The 20,213-nt window shown below is 33.2% G+C and overlaps 1 long non-coding RNA gene across 1 annotated transcript; it reads left to right on the plus strand.

The window, feature by feature from the left end:
- The first annotated feature begins 4,749 nt into the window (after positions 1-4,749).
- Positions 4,750-6,702, plus strand: LOC122197291 (uncharacterized). The gene is made up of 4 exons (XR_006190300.2): positions 4,750-5,089; positions 5,182-5,382; positions 5,550-5,637; positions 6,119-6,702. It is a non-coding gene; the product is annotated as an uncharacterized LOC122197291 (long non-coding RNA).
- The last annotated feature ends 13,511 nt before the right edge of the window (positions 6,703-20,213 follow it).

Below are 20,213 nucleotides of genomic sequence, written 5' to 3' on the forward strand. Positions count from 1 at the left end.
TGTCGGTTATTTACGTATATGTATTATTAATTTTTTTTTCTTTTTATAACTATGATGAAATAAATTTTTTGTATTTTATGTGTGAAAAATAAAGATGAGACTAATTAAATATGATGTATGTTTTAAAAAAGGACTAATTAAATGAGGGAGTTTATATAACATTTTCCATAGATAAAATAAATTAGTTAATTTTTTTAGTCATAAAATAAGTTAAACCCGGCAAACTAATACAAAGTATACCAATTATCTTTCATTTTTAACTTACAAAACAACTCAGGTTAACAATTCTTTTATCTCTCAGCATACACGCATAATATCAGCATCATTTAATCATAAAGATTAAATCAAAGTCGATGTATACAAACTCACATAAATCCTTTCAAAAAAATACAACGATTATCAACTATGTTCTTTTGTCGGAAAAAAAATCATAAATGGTCCATGTGGTTTCTCCAAATCTGAAGTTTAGTCCTCGTGGTTTAAAAATATCATAGATGATCACTATGCTTTCAAAACTTTTGACGATTGGTCTTTATTGCTAACTCCATTAAGTTTTATCTGTTAACAGAAGGACATTTTCGTCATTTCACTACCATAGGGACCATTTATGATGTTTTCTCTTATTTTAAAAAAAATGAAAAAAAAAAAAATAATATGCAATGGGGGTCTTTTAACACATTTCTGTTTTAGAAAATGAAAGCATACACACATAAATCGCTTTCTGGGGATGAATAAGCACAAATCGATTTATGGTGATGAATAAACAAAAATCAATTTCCAAAATGAAACATACATACTCGACTATAGATAAAATTTATGGGTTTTCTTTTGAGCTGCAGAAACAATTTTAGATTTATGAGTGTGCGTTTTTAAGAACAAACGAAAAAATCTAGTGGGAGAGGGTGTGTGTTTGTATATGTGTTCATAAGTGTGTATTATTTCATTTTTAAATAAGAGAAAACATCATAAATGGTTCATGTGGTAGTGAAATGACGAAAATGTCCTTCTAACTACAAAACTTAAAAGAGTTAGCAATAAAGACCAATTGTCAAAAGTTTTGAAAGCATAGGAACAATCTATGATGTTTTTAAACCATGGGGGCTAAATTTCAGATCTGAGAAAACCATAGTGACAATTTATGTTTTTTTTTCTTTTTTGATACAAAGGCTCGCCACAATCAATCAACAATATAAGTTATGGTTTACATCCACATAGGCCTATTAAAATCATCTGGTTATAGAATTACATCCACAAAGGTTATTATTGTCATTTAACATACAAAAATCGCATTACAACCATTAATACTACCAATATCATTAAACAACATACATCAATGGTATTACGGCCCAACGGCTACCATTATATTACAACATTAACAAACAATGGTATTATGGCCCCAAAATTAAAAGAAAAGTTTAAAAGTTTAAAAGTAATCGTTGGACAGTAAGATTTAAAGTTGAAGATAAAAGTTGAAAATATTTAAAATGAAGAGTTAAAATTAAAATAAAATAATAATAGAGTTTAATTCCTAAGTTAAAAAAAAAATTGAAAAAGTTTAGGATTTCAAATAAATATGGCTTGTATTTTAATTTAAGTTTTATAGTATTTAATATTATACTTAAATTTTATAAACTAATTTAAAAGGAGTCTTTGGACAAACAGATTTAAAGTCCATTTAAAATTTTGATTTATGTTTTAAATTTCACCTCATACTTAAATTAACATGTTATATGTATATTAAATTAATAGTTTTAATGTGGTAGAATTGAAATATAATATTTTATATCTGGTTTAAACAAATAAGTTAAGTATCCAAATTGAAAAATAAAGAGTTAACATAATAATAATAATAATAATAATAATAATAATAATAATAATAATAATAATAATAATAATTTTAATTTAATAATTAAAAGAGAAATTAAAAAGTTTTAGGGCTATCAAATGAATATGGTTAAAATACTTTGGTCTCTATTACACTCAATATATATATATATATATATATATATATATATATATATATATATATATATATATATATATATATATATATATATATATATATACACACGAATGTATGTTCGTTGTGTCGATATAATTGAATAATATAATTAAAATATTGATAAACATATGGTATATGATATGTTATTACAAATAATCATGTTGTTATCATTAACTTTGATATATATATATATATATATATATATATATATATATATATATATATATATATATATATATATATATATATATATAGTGAGAGAGAGAGGTTCTGTTAAGATTAAAATTAAAATAGAGATCTTGAAATTCAACCTCAGCCACATATTTCAAGTCTGTCGCTCTAACCCTCCGGCGTACCGACGCGACAAACGTGTTATAATCATAAATGATTATATAGCGTCACCCGTTCCTTTCTCCTCCACCACCACCCCAACCACCACCGCCACCACCACTACCACCACCTCTGACACCAACTGACCCCACCACTGTCAATTATATCACTTATACCACCAACACCTCTGTCAACACCACCTTTTTTGCCACCAACTGTAATAATCATATATGATTACTCAGTCTATGAATAGACATATATGCATATTCATTTATGATTATGCATACGGTACTGTTGTCGATACATTGGAGCGTTAGAACGGCAAATCATAAATGTAATATATTTCTCACTTTGTACATATTTGGTCCTTAATATTTTTGTACACATTTAGTCCTTAATTTCTTTTTTGTTGCAAAATAATTTATTTTGGTTTTTGTGCTCATTCAATACTTATGAATGATTTATTTAGGTTTTTCTCACAAAATGTTACGTGGAACGATCATTAACAAGGTGTTTTAGGGTTTTGATGTTTATGTCCATCACGATCTCGACTACTTGGTTGCTTAGGTCATGTCTCATGTGTTTTGAACATCATAAGTTTTTCATACTATCTCGGATTTTAACGATTATTATAGGGATAACAAACAAAAACCCGAACCCGACGGGGAAACCCAAAACTTGATTATTTCGGGTCGGTTAACGAGTTTTTATCAGGTTGGCAGGGAGTGGGTTATCCTCGCCCCGACCCGTCCCGCCCCGATAAAATACCCGAAAGATACCAGGGCGGGTTTGGGAAACCATGCCCCACCCCGAACCCGCCCGTTTCCATTCCTAGATCTTTCTATCTATGCGTTTGTATTTTAGTCTACTACAACTTTCGTTTAGATTACTTCCGTTAAAAAGTAATATATTTTTTACTTACGATCTTTATATCCATACATTTTTTATGAATGCATGTATGGATGTTTTTTTATAAAATCGTAAGTAAAAACATATTATATTTTAACGGGAGTAATCTTAACAAAAGTTATAGCAGACTTAAAAATTGAACACATGGATATAAAGATCATTGAAATCAGATATCGTATGAAAAATTTACGACGTTCGGAACACAAAACCTAAGCCAAACCACAAGAGCTAAGCAATCAAGCAGTCGAGACCGCGATGGACATAAGCATCAACAACCCCAAACACCTCATCAATGATAGTCTAACGTAAGATGTCATGAGAAAAACCCTAAATAAATCATTCATAAGTACTGAATGAATACAAAAACAAAAAGAGACTTATTTTAAAATAAAAAAATATTAAAGATTAAATGTGTACAAAATGAGAAATATATTACCCTAATAAATCATTTTTCCCGGCTAAAATGGAATAACCGGTCACAAGGATTGAATGTGTACAGTTTAACAAGTTGAAGGGGTAAATGTGGACGAAAAAAACTCAGTGACCAAATGTGTATAAATCGAAAAATATATTACCCTTTAAGTCATTATCCCAATAGAAAATAAAAAATAAAATGAATAAGGACAAAGTATTCTTTTTATTTTATGTGTATGAGAGGTCAACCATAGATATTACTCCAAATTTTAAGTCATTCTACTAATTTACTTAAAGTCAATGATGATAAAATAAAATGACAATAAATAAAATTATAGAAAAATCACATAAGTCATTCTACTAAATTACTCAACGTCAATGATAATAAAATAAAACGAAAATAAATAAAATTATAGAAGATTGATTTTGTAATTATGTATACAATTAATTTTAAATTGGCTTATCTATTGTATAAGTTTCAAGTTGGTGGTTTTATGGTTTGGTTTATATGTCCGATTTTGGCTAAAAATATATGATTCGTCGGTTACTTCTACACATCGATTCTTGCCGTTTTTGCTTCCAAGAAGTTCGGCGTTCTCCACCACTTTTCATTACCGGTTTAAAAAAAGTGGCTTTTCTATTCTTTGCATCGACGGTCTCTTCCTACCGCTTCCCCCCTTTTCTTCTCCGTCTCTATATCATTCTCTCTCTAATCAACAATAGATCGATACACAGACTGAATCTATCAATCAGTCAACCATAATGGAGGATTTGGTGTCTTTGTGACTTTTTTTATGTACCCGTGTGTTCCGACATGTCATACTTCCTTGCTTCATCCGCTTTTCGATCACAATGGTGTCCTCCACCGTTTCTATTCCATACTAACCTTACTCCAGCACACCACTGACTCATTTCAATGGGCCATAGAAGAATCAGTGGCCTTAACTTTTTGCTTATGTGGAATTCAATAAATGATGATTTGGCAATATAAATGTCAAATCATTATTGAAAGCTAATCTACCTCTACCTCCCCTAATAAACAAAACCAAAAAATGCCACATGTCCCTTTTCTAGCTACGTTATTTGACACATGCCAATTTATAGGTTTTCTAATTTACGTTATTTTCCATGTGTCATCTGATTTACCTATTTTATGGCTTCCCGCTCAATCTCTTCCGATTTCTTAGCTTGGTCATTTCAAAATGGTTTCCATGAATATCTCCCAAATATACGCACACATTTATTGCTATTCTGCTTCGTATTCAAATTTCAATTTGAGAAAATGGCAACGCTATTTATTTCATATTTAAAATCCCGTATTCTAAATTCAATTTAGAAATTTGTTTGAGTTCATATTTGGATTGAACAGCTAATTAGAATCATCTGATGGAATTGGACGTATTGTTAATGCATCTTTTTCATATCAAATGAGAGGTAATTCTTCATCTGTAACATCTTTTATTCGGTAATTACTTTCTCTAATTTTTGCTACTATTAACCATTTTCGTGTTTGACTTTTGACAAAGAATGTGCGGTTTGATTTTGTGGATTTGGCATAGCTTCTGTTGTTTGATTCCCGATCGAGAGAGATAGAGTTGGAGAGAGCACACACGATTGATGGAGATATAAATGTTAATTATATGAGAATAATCTAGGGTTTTTGGTTTTCTGCTTCAGATTGATGGAGATGGAGGGGGAATGTGCTGCAGGAGAAGAGGTTCAACAAGGTACAAACAATATTCATTTGATATGTATTTCTTTTTATTAATAATTTTTCCATTACATTGGGATTGATATTATATTACCTCACGTATATGAATTTAGTGTGTTCCATTTCCTACTGGTTTTGTTTTTATTTTGGCACATTCTGGTGCTCAATCGCTTAATGTTGCAGGAAAAAATATTGGCATTTTGATTTTAAGGCCAGACCACTACTTTTCCAATTGAAAACTGATCTGTAATGGAACCCGTTGCATATAATTGTAAGTATTGAAACTACACCTTTTCTTGATGATGTGAAGTTGAATGTAGGGTTATTAGGTCTTCATAACTAGATTATGCATCTACTTACAGTATGCAACAACCAAAATGAAAGTACATACCTTTTGAGTTCCATAGTTTGGAGTTGTGATAATTTAATCCAAAACATAAAGGCAAAGCTTTTTAGGTGTCATTTTCTTGAGTAATTTAAATTCTAAACAAGACTTTGAAGTCTAAAGTTGATTTCAACCACTTGTATCCAAAAAGAAGTTTATATTCACAATCGTTAAAAATCTTGATTATTTTAGGCCTCTTGGCCATGGATGTATTCTAAAAAGGGCAGAGTATATTGCGGTATTGCTATAATGCTAATTCCTTTAATTTGCCCTATTTTTATGTTAAATGATGCATTTAATTGTTGAAGGGTTTTTTTTTTTAATATGGGATTATGGGATTTAAGGAAAAATTATTCTATTTTTTCAGGTGCTTTTATTCCAGAAAGCAGCTCATGATTCACATTTTAAGACCAACTCGTGGTGACTGATGTTTCTAATGCTGGAAATTGCTCTCAAGCTTGGCTGTTTTTTTATTTGGCTTTTGATTTCATCTACCAAGCTTGAATGCATGAAGTGCTGAAGTGCTCTGTATCCTCTTCTGATTGTTTGCTATTGTCATGTGTCCTGTGGAAGTCTAAAGTCCATTGCTCTCTAAATGGTTTGCCTTTGGTCCTTGCTGGTGGTTGCTCTCAAGATTGGTTTGATAAAGTTTGGAGTTTGATCTCATCCATCTCGATTGAATGATGTGAATACTCTATTGATCTTTTTTTTTTTTCTATTGTTATGTTCCTTTTCAAAAGCCCAAAGTTTCACATTTTAATTGGGTTGATCTTAATTTTCCTGGTGGTGTTTTTGTTGATACTATACTACGCTAAAAAATGTTCAATTCTATTCTTGGGGTTTGGTCCTCCCTTGGTGCTCTTTCAAGGATCATGTGTTTCTTATGTTATGTTTTGTATTTGTTGGACTCCAAATTTCGTCACATCAAAATAATGAAGCAATAGAGATGTAAGGGATTGATCCCCATATCTCCATTATAACAAAGCATAATTCCATTATTTGACCTATATTGCATTTTTTATAATTTCAATCTACTTTATATTTGATTTTGTGTTATATATTACTTTATTAAATAGACAAAATTGCAAAAATGGTCCCTGTGGTATGCATTTTTGTGGGGTTTTAGTCCAAACTCCGACTTTTTTGGGTTCGTGGTCATTTTGAGCTAGTTTCATTGTGGATTTGGTTTCTCCGTAAACTAAATGACTTTAATATCCTTGGGTATTTATTTTGTATTTCTAAATTCATTTTTTTTAAGTTTTAATAATTATTTTTTCATTTTAGTAATTAAAAAAATGAAAAGGCTCTCTCTCTCTCTCTCTCTCTCTAGATCGTTTCTCAACTTGTTCAACATTAGATTATCGATCGAGGAAGTTGATCTTGATATCTAGACTTTTGTTTATGAATCAGGCGCAAATTCTTTCTTTCCACAAAGATTAACAGCATATGTGATGTTTGGGTCGGTTTGCTTGACAGTATGATTCATGACTTCAAATTCAAGGTTGGGGTGGTCGGATTTGGCAGGTAGATCGATGTTCCTCATCTTTTTCTAAGGTCTCCATTAGATGGAAATGGGAGCAATAACAAGGTCTGATGGAAGCACAAACAAACAGGAGATGTAAATACCCCTAAATCAATATGTCATCGAATCCCTCTCAGGTCCCCATACCTTCGTCTTCACTAGAATTTTGTGTTATATATTACTTTATTAAATAGACAAAATTGCAAAAATGGTCCCTGTGGTATGCATTTTTGTAGGGTTTTAGTCCAAACTCCGAATTTTTCGGGTTCGTGGTCCTTTTGAGCTAGTTTCATTGTGGATTTGGTCCCTCTGTAAACTAAAATGACTTTAATATCCTTGGGTATTTATTTTCTATTTCTAAATTCATTTTTTTAAGTTTTAATAATTGTTTTTTCATTTTAATAATTAAAAAAATGAAAAGGCTCTCTCTCTCTCCATATTGTTTCTCAACTTGTTCAACAACAGATTATCGATCGAGGAAGTTGATATGGATAGCTGGACTTCTGTTTATGAATCAGGCACAAATTCTTTCTTTCCACAAAGATTGATACCATATGTGATGTTTGGGTCGGTTTGCTTGACAGTACGATTCATGACTTCGAATTCAAGGTTGGGGTGGTCGGATTTGGCAGGTAGATCGATGTTCCTCATCTTTTTCTAAGGTCTCCATTAGATGGAAATTGGAGCAATAACAAGGTCTGATGGAAGCACAAACAAGCAGGAGATGTAAATACCTCTAAATCAATATGTCATCGAATCCTTCTCAGGTCCCATAACTTCGCCTTCACTAGAATTTTGTGTTATATATTACTTTATTAAATAGAAAAAATTGCAAAAATGGTCCCTGTGGTATGTATTTTTGTGGGGTTTTAGTCCAAACTCCGACTTTTTCGGGTTCGTGGTCCTTTTGAGCTAGTTTCATTGTGGATTTGGTCCCTCCGTAAACTAAAATGACTTTAATATCCCTGGGTATTTATTTTCTATTTCTAAATTCATTTTTTTTAAGTTTTAATAATTATTTTTTCATTTTAATAATTAAAAAAATGAAAAGCCTCTCTCTCTCTAGATCGTTTCTCAACTTGTTCAACATCAGATTAACGATCAAGGAAGTCGATCTTGATATTTGGACTTTTGTTTATGAATCAGGCGCAAATTATTTCTTTCCACAAAGATTGACAGCATATATGATGTTTGGGTCGGTTTGCTTGACATTACGATTCATGACTTCGAATTCGAGGTTGGGGTGGTTGGATTTGGCAGGTAGATCGATGTTCCTCATCTTTTTCTAAGTTCTCCATTAGTTGGAAATTGGAGCAATAACAAGGTCTGATGGAAGCACAAACAAGCGGGAGATGTAAATACCCCTAAATCAATATGTTATCAAATCCCTCTTAGGTCCCCATACCTTCGTCTTCACTAGAATTCAACACTAGTGTAACTAGGGTTTCATCGGCATACAATAATCTTTACACGCCACCATCACCGTCTCATACACTTTAATGATCGTTCTTCATCAGCTAGGCACCAATTTCAGCTCGAAAAAATAAGTCAAAAGGAAAAATCGAGGTCTTGGTTCTTGTGTGATTCAACCGATCGATCTACATCAGCCAACAAACACCATATCGATATGTCATCTGCAACTCTGAGAAAAAAAACATACGGAAAAAATAGAAGGGCACCACAGATATCCATTTCTCGTCATGTCCATCTTCTTGGCTGCGTGAAAGATCCGTGATAGTTTGATTTGGGTTTTTTGGTTCAATTTCTTTTTTTTGGAGACACGAACCTGATTTTAGATTTCTAAAAGATTTGTGATGAACATGATTCTGGATTGCTTGTTTGGTTTCAATTTAATTATTTCTTGGAAATTGGAACGTAAAAGGGATCAAGGGTTTCTTACTTGATTTTCAGTTTTCCTTGTTTTGTGAAGAAGACGAGAGAGAGAGAGAGAGAGAGAGAGAGAGAGAGAGAGAGAGAGAGAGAGAGAGAGAGAGAGAGAGAGAGAGAGAAAGAGAAATGAAAGAAAAATAGAAAATAAATACCCCAAGGGCATTACAGTCATTTCAATTTACCGAGGGACCAAATCCGCAATGAAACTGGCTCAAAAGAACCACGAACCAAAAAAAGTCGGGGTTTGGACTAACACTCCAAAAAAATGCATACCATAGGGACCATTTTTGCTATTTTGTCTATTAAATATCATGAACTGTTGGGTCTAAAATTGGTTTATACTTTTCTTTTCTAAGCATTTATTGTTTTATCATTTGGGCCAAAAACTAATATTGGGATTAATTGTAGCTTGGACCGAAAACCCATGAGTTTTCGGTCTAGCATTGGGTTTTCAGTTCGGCCTTAAGTTTGTGGCCCATGTATATATATAGGTGTTAGGTGGGTGAGGTGAAAAGAACTCTCTAGGTGCTTAAGTGTGTGTTCGTAAGGTGAGAGAGAAAGTTAGAGAGAAGAGAGTGTGTGTGTGTGTGTGTGTATGAATCTATATGTATGGAGCTTCATTCCAACATTGAATACATCATAGATTCATCTTCTTCTTCTTCTCATTCTATTCTACTTTGATCTGAAATCATCCAATTGATTGGGATTCCGCACCATCAATTGGATCTGATTGATACACAAACAGATTTGGGGACATACAATTTGTATTAGAGCAAGGTTGTATCAATCATTTTTTCAGATATGGAGCTTATTTGATCTTATTTTGAAGAGATTCTTGCGTTTTTGGATAGACTTTGGCAAAATAAGGGGGGTTTGTATTTCGCGTTTTTCCTAAAAACGAGTTTTTGATCGAGTTTTGGAGCAAAAAGGGGCAAAAACGATGTTTTTCGTCGTGAACAGCGATTTTCGAGGTGTTTTTGGTCGGATCCGGTTTTCAATCCGAGATTTCGGCCTGAGTTTTCGGTCGGATCGGAGTATTCGGTACGAGCTTTCGGTCACGTGTTCGGTCCAAGCCTCGCACGTGTTCGGTTCACAAGGGTTCTCGGTCTCGCCTCTTGTTCACGGCTCCGCAGCATCGATCTCAGCTTCGCGGCTTCGTCCTCGCTTCGCAGCTATCTTCGCAAGCAGCAGGCTTCGCATCTAAAAAAAAAGGGAAACGGATTTGGGGGTGTCGGGGTTCGAACACGGGACCTGTAGTTGATCAAGTCAGCGCGCCTTACCATCTCGACTAGCCGATCCTTTGCACAATCCCTCGAAATTTAATTCAAAACACCCCATTCTCGGTTCCAACTTTCGAATTTTGACATTTTTAACCCAAGAATTCAAAATTTTATTTTTAAAATCCTTTTTAAACCCAAAAATTTTATTTTTAATTTTTTACTTTTATTTATTTTTTTTACTTTTTACTTAAAATTTTGACTTTGACTTTTAAAATTTAACCTTTGACTTTAAACTTTGATTTTCTCATTTGACTTTTAAATTTTCAAATTTAGATTTTCGGTTTGACTTTTTAAATTTGAATTTAAAGGTTGACTTTCTCAATTTTTAAGTCAAAGGGCAATTAAAAAAAAAACAAAAAGGGAAGTGATATCAAGAAAGTGATAACGGGTAGTCTAAAAGTTGTGTAAGGGACTGAATCTGAATTGTCTAGACTTTGTGTTCAATGTGTTGGTAGGCACGGAGGATTTGGCATTGTGGATTTGGATAAGATTGTTTGGACTGACCATACAACGCTTGGGTAGATTGAGCAGTGAGATAAACACGGGAACCCACGGGATACACTAAATTAATACACATCTAGAACTGTGGTTCAACTTTTCCTTGATGTACGGACTTATGTCCTTAATTCTGGTTCTGATAGGGCGACTGGGGAATTTCGATAAAGTAGGTTTGTAGAAAATTGTTTTCTTTCTTTCTTATTGTTAGTCATATGTTGCCTCCTCTATGTGATCGAAAAATCTGACCTGGACTGCAACATATGCAACTCTGTCTCTATGAATCTTATATATGATATTCTTCTTGTCTGTTAGCCATATGATGTCTCCTTTGCGTGATTCATAATCCGACCTGGTTCACAGCATATGCAACCTTCTAATTCTCAATCCCTCTAAATCTCTAATTAACAATGTGTATTATAAATCTATCCTCTCTTTTTATAATTGTCTGCTCACCTAAAGTAAGGAGTATCTTGGAAGTTCTTGATAACCATGGTATATCGGGAAGTGGGGAACACGTTCTAGTGCAACTAAAATTGAATCATTAGAGGTTTTATGTAGATCTCGCTGCTTAATTTAAGTGGACAACAATATTCATGGTCGTCGTCAGCTAAATGATTTATTTAGAAATTTTTTGTCGATTTCATTTGTGTTTAAGTGGACCACAATACCAGCAATTCACCAGATCTATTCATAAAGGTGAAGGTATTGATAAATGAGTTCAGACTGTCTCATAACTTTGATCCCAAATATTTTTGTTTCTGTTAAATTTGTCATAGTTTTCCTCTATGCACAAATTTAGGGGGAGAATTAAAAAAGTTCAAAAAAAAAACAAACAAAAATCAGAAAAATTCAAAAAATCAAAAATATTTTTTTTGTGTGCTAAATTTTCTTTTACTTTTGTTTTGTCTTGAAAATTGATTGCATGTATAGATAAGACTCATGGAGATTGTGTCGAAAATTTCTAAGCCAATGCTTCATCCGTGAGCATCGAAGAATTCTCATTCGAAGGAGCAAGAAATGAAGATTATTCTTTCGACATTCAATCCTTCAACACCAGAAGCAAGGTGAAGTTGTTCTTGAAGATTATGTGACGGATTGCATGGAAACCTCCTCAATCAGTCTGCTGCTAACTTGAACCTGCTGAAGTGATCCAAAAGATTATTTCTCTCTGTTAGTTCTCTCTAAAGATTCTCAAGCTGAAAGCGCTATCTTTCAAGAATCTTTTTCAAGAAGCCTCCTCACCCAATGTGCGTTCAGAGTCAAATCTTGAAGAAATGCCCAACTGCTCAGGATGAAGTCATTCATAGAAGATTCATATATTCATCCTGATGCTGTGAAGAATTTGAAGATAATAGCTGAAGCCAAGCTCCCAATGAAGATTGACAAGAAGTGTCAGCTACTTTTTAGGGGGAGCTTGTTGGGTCAATTAGAAAAGAAAGATATAAACCAAGGGGGAGATTGTTGGGTCTAAAATTGGTTTATACTTTGCTTTTCTAAGCATTTATTGTTTTATCATTTAGGCCGAAAACTAATATTGGGATTAATTGTAGCTTGGACCGAAAACCCATGAGTTTTCGATCTAGCATTGGGTTTTTGGTCCATTGGGTTTTCGGTCCGTCCTAAAGTTTGTGGCCCATGTATATATAGGTGTTAGGTGGGTGAGGTGAAAAGAACTCTCTAGGTGCTTAAGTGTATGTTCGTAAGGTGAGAGAGAAAGTTAAAGAGAAGAGTGTGTGTGTGTGTGTGTATGAATCTATGTGTAAGGAGCTTCATTCCAACATTGAATACATCATAGATTCATCTTCTTCTTCTTCTTCTCATTCTATTCTATTTTTATCTGAAATCACCCAATTGATTAGGATTCCGCACCATCAATTGGATCTGATTAATACACAAGCAGATTTTGGGACTTACATGAACTTATTTAACCTTATAAAGGAAATCAAACTCATAACATGTATCATAATAACCAAAAACAGTTGAAAAAAAAATCCATGGTAAAAATGATTGTAATCATAGTGCGTTGTTATTATGAGTAAAAATTAAAATATATTACCCAAATCAATAAGGGAAATCTACAGAAAAGTTCCAAACTTTTGGGAAAAGTTTCAGTAAAGTCCTAAAAGTTTTTTAACAGAAAATTCCCGATTATTTTACATTTTGCCCAAATTAACAATAAATTCATTTTTATATTTGAACAGCAAATGACAGATTATGTGATTTTCAAAAAATAATGAGACTTTTCTATTAAAAAAATTAGGACTTTTTTGAAACATTTTTCTGTATATTTCTCATTATTATTATATTTTAAAACCACTTATTACTATTACAAAAATATTGAAGAAGATCCATTAAAAACTTATAAAACCACTTATTATTATTCATTATAAATCACTTATTATTAATTATTCTTATTATTAACTAATTTTAAAAGTAATAATTATATTAATAAGTAGAATGTTTTATTTTCTTTGTACTTATTTAACATCAACTAAACAATTTAGAATCATTATTTGAAAAGAATAAAGAATTGAAAAGCCAAGGGAGTTTCATATTAATATAGTGTAAAGAAGTTGACATATTTTATAATAGATATTAGGCGAATTTATACACATTGTGCATGAATAAACCAGTTAAATACTATGTTTGGTTCAAAATGGGATAAAATTAAAAATATGTCAATGTTATGATATTTTCAAATGCAAACCAGTTCGGATAACTATAGATAATCTCTTCGACGTTATTAACGTCAATCTATTTGCAATCTCTCGGTTCCAACCACTTCCAATTCAGTTTTTCGGTTAAAAAAATCACATCGGATGATACTTAGAGGTCTGCGTCATGACTGCATTTCCCGAGTGCTATCATATTGTGTAAAAACTATTCACTAAACACCTACCCAAACTTTAATCGCTAAAACGAATATTAGTCGACATAAAAATAAGAGTCATTCGAAAATTATTTATCGAAAAATTGGAACTTTTCTATGCTTAGGAAACTATTTTCTGAAAACAAAATGCAATCTTTTTCTGCTAGAATAATTCTTATTGATAACTGTTTAGATGTAGAAAACTATTTGCGCAAAATAATTGATCACCTCCAGAAACTAATTTCTGAAAAAACAATTTGCACCCGTCGCTTGGCGCGGGTAAACGGCTAGTATATATATATATATATATATATATATATATATATATATATATATATATATATATATATATATATATATATAAAACCAAAATCAAATAAGAAGGAAATATTTGGTAGGAAGGTAAGAAATTTTTTATGTACGTATTCTTTTAGCAAACAAACAAAATGACTCATTAGATGATTCATAATAAAAAGTTCCTAAAAGAGCACCTTCGTGATTATTTTTTAAGTAAATAAAAAAATCACTTTTATGACACTTTTTGTGAATATCAACAAAATCATCGTAAAAATGAACTATCGAATTGTTTTTTCGGGAATTTTTTTATGAATCACGATATTTTTTATTTATCTAGTGATTCATTGGTTTTGTTCACCAAAAAAATATGCAAAAATTTTTTACTTCCTATCAAAAAAATTTTTACCGGATACGTGGGACGGTTCACTTGAAATTCTAAAAAAAAAAAATAGAGATCTTACGATTCAACATCAGTCATATATTTCTCATTTGTCGCTCTAACGCTCCAGCATACCGATAGTAGCCAGGTATGATTATGAATGTTTATACATATATGCCTAATCATAAATTATTATATAAAAATATGTTTTTTTTTCACATATTGAGTAATCATATATGATTACGGTGGTTGGTGGCAGAGGAGGTGATAGTGGTAGAGGTGGTGGTGGTATAGGTGACTAAGGTTGCAATGTTAGGGTTGGTTGGTGGCAAAGGTGCTTGTAGTGATGGTAGAGGTGTCTGTTTTGGTGGTGGGAAGGTGGTGAGAGAAAAAATAGGCAACACTGAATAATAATTTATGATTTTAACTCTCACGTCGCCCTGGTACGCCGAAGTGTTAGAGCGACAAATTAGAAATATGTGGCTAAGGTTGAATCTCATGTAGTCATAATTATGGGTTAACACCAATTTTTCTACATAGTATACTCAATTGTTGTTCTACTTCATCGTTTTCGCTCTCTCTCTCTATCTATCTCTCTATCTCTCTCTCTGTCTCTCCATCTTCACATACACCCCATACATATACAAACAGTATCCGATAAACATAGCACCATCGACACTACCTTTGTCCCCTTGAAATCAACTCCATACACTACACCCATCCCACCACATTCATCACCATTACCGCCATCATGTATACCCCTCCTGTTATTAAATGTGATCAAGAAACACCAATATGATCATGATGGGTTATAGAGGTTACAACTACAATGCCTTAAGTGGAAAGCAAATTAAACAATTCAATTGATTAGGGTGTATGCAACCTAATTGGATCTATGTCTTTCAGATATTGCAACATACTATGAATGGCTAATCTACAAAAGTTTTCTATGAACAAACTAATCCATAAGATAAGAAAACTAACCTTTAAGATTGTTGTTTGTCACACCCCCAAATCGAAAAGGCGGAAACGTTCGGGGGTGGAGGACGTCATGTTCAGTATCACAACAATTGCATCATAATAATCAAAGTAAACACAACCATTACATTGAAATATAGATATTTACATATGTTTGTTACATAGCTTGTATACATCAAAAGTATGACGAAATATAAAAGACATGACTCTATACGCTCCGTCTTCTCAAAAGCTATGGGAGTACCTGTCTACTGATTTCCTGAGAATAGTATCAGCATAAAGTTAGTGAGTTCATAAAATGTTTTTGTAATGAAAACCTGTCATTGAATATGTAAAAATGTTTGTATGCTTCCCAAGAAAATCCAATATTTTCTAACATATATGTTTGTTACTGTATTTTGTAATAGTGTATGATGTATTAGCTTGTATGCCTGGTTACCACTAGTTGTATTGTATATCGTTGTTTTAAATGAAAAAACCCCTTGTATGAAAACCCTAGCTATCACTAGTAATGTATACAATGTTTTGTTGGAAAACTCTGGTTACCACCAGTATGTATAGTAGTTTCATTACTTAAAATAAAACCATGTATTGTATCCCCTGGAATCCTCCAATGTAATGCATAGTAGTTCTATTAATTAAAATAAAGCTAGCGAAGAATGTAATCCCGTAAACAAAGGTTAGTTTATACTGTTGTGAGTTCATATAACCATGCTTGATATGACCTAGTGACCTCTACGACGTTCTTCAGGCGTCGGACGTTATGACATTTGTCACCCTAGGCATGCCTGCCTAACTGTAGCTAGCAGTTCAGGTGTGGGATAGTCAACCCCGAATAGATCTATTCATAAATCTCACGCTCTCCCTCTAGGAGACTTTGGATATACTATGATTGATTTAGCCCGCACCTCGAAGGATACAATTGAAGTGATGTCTCACAACCCTGTAGTAACTAGTTTACGTGTAGTGTTATGGTCTCTTGTACTTGAATCTGAATGTATGTCTTGTATAATAAAAATAATTATACTTAAATAATTATTTAATAAGGTACTCTTGTTATCCGAAAGATAATATGGTATGCCATAAACTAGTTCTACCATAGTTTATATGTTTGTTATGATGTACAGTTCTTGAATTTGTAAAATGGTGTATTGAAATCCCAAACTATACCTTTTATAGTTTCATGTTTGTTATGTACTTGGTTCATGTATTGATCTGAAAACTATGCAATTTTGGTTGTAAGTTGAAAACGTCCCTTATGCTCAGCATGTTACAAAAGGGATGAAATATCTGAATATTTTATAAAATGTGGAAATATTTTGATTGTATCAATAGCATAAGTTTTAAACATGTTGAAATTCTTTTGTATAAGTTCACAAAATCATTTGTGTTTGGCTTGTATTTCTCCCTGAAAACGTTAAAACAGTAAAAGCGTAGGGTATGAACTCACTGTTGGTTGCGTGTAAGTGTCGGACAACAAGACTGGAAATGATGACCCTCGAGTTTGTTGTACATGAAGCTAACGGAATCCTAATAATAATTAAACACATATTTGTATTTAAATTAGTAAATCTATTAGTTAAAGTGTTATAAAACACTTGTTTTTGGTTGAGGAATGTTACCGAGGCTTGATCGAGGAGGAAAGGTGGGTTTGCAACCAAGATTCACGATTTAGGGCTGATTGCGGCTGTGAAGGGATTACGGTCGTGAACTGTTCTCGGCCGTGAACGATTTACTGCCTTTGAAGGGTTTACGGTCTTTGAATGGTTCACGGCATATGAAGGTTTGATGGGTTCACGGTCGTGAACTGATTTCGGCTCTTGAAGATTTGAAGATTTGAAGGGTTTACGGTTGTGAACTCAAGAAAAACAATGCTCGATTTCATGAAAAGACAGATGCTTGATGCTCCAAAAGAGTTCTAAGGTGGATTGAGTGATAGATGAAGAGAAAACTTGGGTTTTCAGGTGGGGTTTGTAGAGAGAGAAAGTGTGTTTTCAGCCAGAAAAGCATAAATGAGGGTAGGAACATGAATATATATGTTGGGTTCATGGTCGGTGGTAGGGGTCCACCCAGCCATGAATAGTTTATGGCCGTGATCGGGTTCACGGCCGTGAACACCAATCTGACTGGATTTTGTTGATTCTCGAAGAAAAACCCGGGTTTTCACGTGATTTTGGTTCCAAATCTTATTTAAATAAATAAAACGATTTTCTAAACCATAAGAATTTAACGGAACAAATAATATTCGAAATTTTATTTAACGAAATTTGATTAACGTTGACAGAATAAGGTCCGGGTTGTCACATCATTCCCCCGGTAGAGGAAATTCCGTCCCGAAATTCTAAAATGAATACAATTATGGACCAGGGAAAGAGATATGGATACTTCTATTTCATATGATCTTCGCTCTCCCAAGTGAATTCAGGTCCCCGCTTGGCATTCCAGCGAACCTTCACTATCGGGAAGCGACTTTGTTTCGTTCGGTTGACTTCCCTGTCCATTATTTCGACTTGTTCTTCCATGAAATTAAGATTCTCGTTGATATCGATCTCATCAAGAGGGATCATAAGGGTTTCATCGGATAAACACTTTTTAAGGCTTGACACGTGGAAGACGGGATGAATGTGATGGGTTTTGAGCACTACATTATTCCTATGGTGTACATGCAAACCATAATAGCATTTGGATCTAGTTTGTCTAATGAACATGCAATTGAATATCCAAAGCTATAAACCCTAGATCTAGCATACAGTTAATCATATTAACATAAAATAGGGTTTAGATCTAACCTTTGATTGTTATATAGCAATAACAATCCATTCCTTGGCTTCAGAAAGCTTAGTGCCTCAAGTGTTGCACCTCTAATGGAGTCACAAACACCACTAAGCAACTAGAAGAAGAAGAAAGAGAATGAGAACTCCAAAAACGTCCAGAAACCCTCTTGAAAAGGTTGACCACGTTTTTGGGTCTCAAAGGGCCTTTAAATAGGTAGACAATTAGGGTTATCTAACAAGGAAACCCTAATTTGACTGCTTAAGCCCTAAGCAGCCCATGGACCCCTTCTAGAATATGCCTTGGACGATTTCTAATGGGCTTCCCCATAGAATTCGTCCAACCTATTATTCCAAGGTGATCCATAGCCCAATTGCAATTATCTTATAATTACAATTCCAGTCCCCTAAGTTTAATTAATCTCTTTTAGCCACAAAATTAATTCTTTAATAATTCTTGACTAATATTAATTAAACAATATGATTTCTCCTTTAATATATTATTCTCATAATATATTAATAAATCATAATTAATCCTTTCTCTCCTTAATTCATCCTACATATTGCTATGGTGAAGGCAACCTAAAAGGACCATGATCGTAATCGGGTCAAGTACATACCAAAATAGTTATGGACTTAGACACTAGTCCAACAGTCTCCCACTTGGATAAGTCTAATAACTATTTGGATAACTTCAGAACCTGATCAGCAATCGTAGCTTTCAAAATTCGCTGTCAACTCTGATCTTATCAGATACGCGTGTCCTTTAGATAAAGGACCATATATTCCTCCATTCTCAAGATATCGTATAGACACGAGACATGGATTTAAATCATTTTCTCTGTCTATGTATTGTTTCCCGACATCTGATTTATGACGACTGATAACTGACTACAATTGAACACATCAACTTAGTCCCGACTTGGCCAAGCGCTTAGGGTGTCATCACTAAATCATCGAGGGGCCCACAGATATCGCTTTTATCCCACTTTGGGTAAAAGGAATGGATAAACTTTGACTCAAATGCTTGCTTGCACCTACTAATCGAATCACACACAACAATCAATTTTATAACACCAAGTTACTGGTGCGTTTGTTTATCATCAATGTGCAACCGACCAGCAAATAACAACTCACACGTCTCGGTTTCAAGAATATACAATGTTATCGTCTCACTAATCACCCATGATAAATCCATGAATTGATTCAAGTGAGTGTGGGTTTAATCCAATACTTTAATCTTATCAAAGCACTCATGAACTCTGCAGCAAACTTGTGCTATGTCTAAACACTTTAGACAATCTACAGACAAATTCATGATGGTCTTCCTTCATACCTACTTCCAACGTATGACCGACTATGGATGTTCGAATAACCTAGTTATTCTGGAAGTCAAAACATGCAAAGTGAAACACAACGATAATACTCAATCCTATATGGCCCTAAACTCTTGATTATAAATAAAACACCTTTTATTTAGTCACCATATTGATTACTCATTATTTATTGTTTAATGTTTCGGATAATCAACTTTGTACTTGAATTATAACCATAATTGTCCCATGCTCCAAGCGTGCACACTTTGGTTTCCTATGGTTCACAATTTTTGAAATATATCAATTGAAAAACTTTTCCAATGAACTCATTTCACAATCCCTAATCCTTATCATTAGTGTAAGAATCTAAAATTCTTCCACTATTAGAATATGTTAGATTCTAACTTTTATGCAACGATCCTTTCGTGAAGCCACAGCACAAAAGTCACAAAGACTCGGCTAATGAAATCACAAAGTGCTCTATCAGAAACTATTACAGAACAATTCTAGAGATGTGATGTCTCTCAGTCAAAGTACATTCCTTTGAACATCCTTTTTGCATAAAATTTACTAATCTAGACATAAATTCTTAATTTCCAACTCCCAAATATGGAAACATTCCATATTTTTCCATATGACAACTTATTCTAAATAGAAACTTA

The sequence above is a fragment of the Lactuca sativa genome, chromosome 4, assembly GCF_002870075.4.
Source record: "Lactuca sativa cultivar Salinas chromosome 4, Lsat_Salinas_v11, whole genome shotgun sequence".
NCBI lineage: Eukaryota > Viridiplantae > Streptophyta > Magnoliopsida > Asterales > Asteraceae > Lactuca > Lactuca sativa.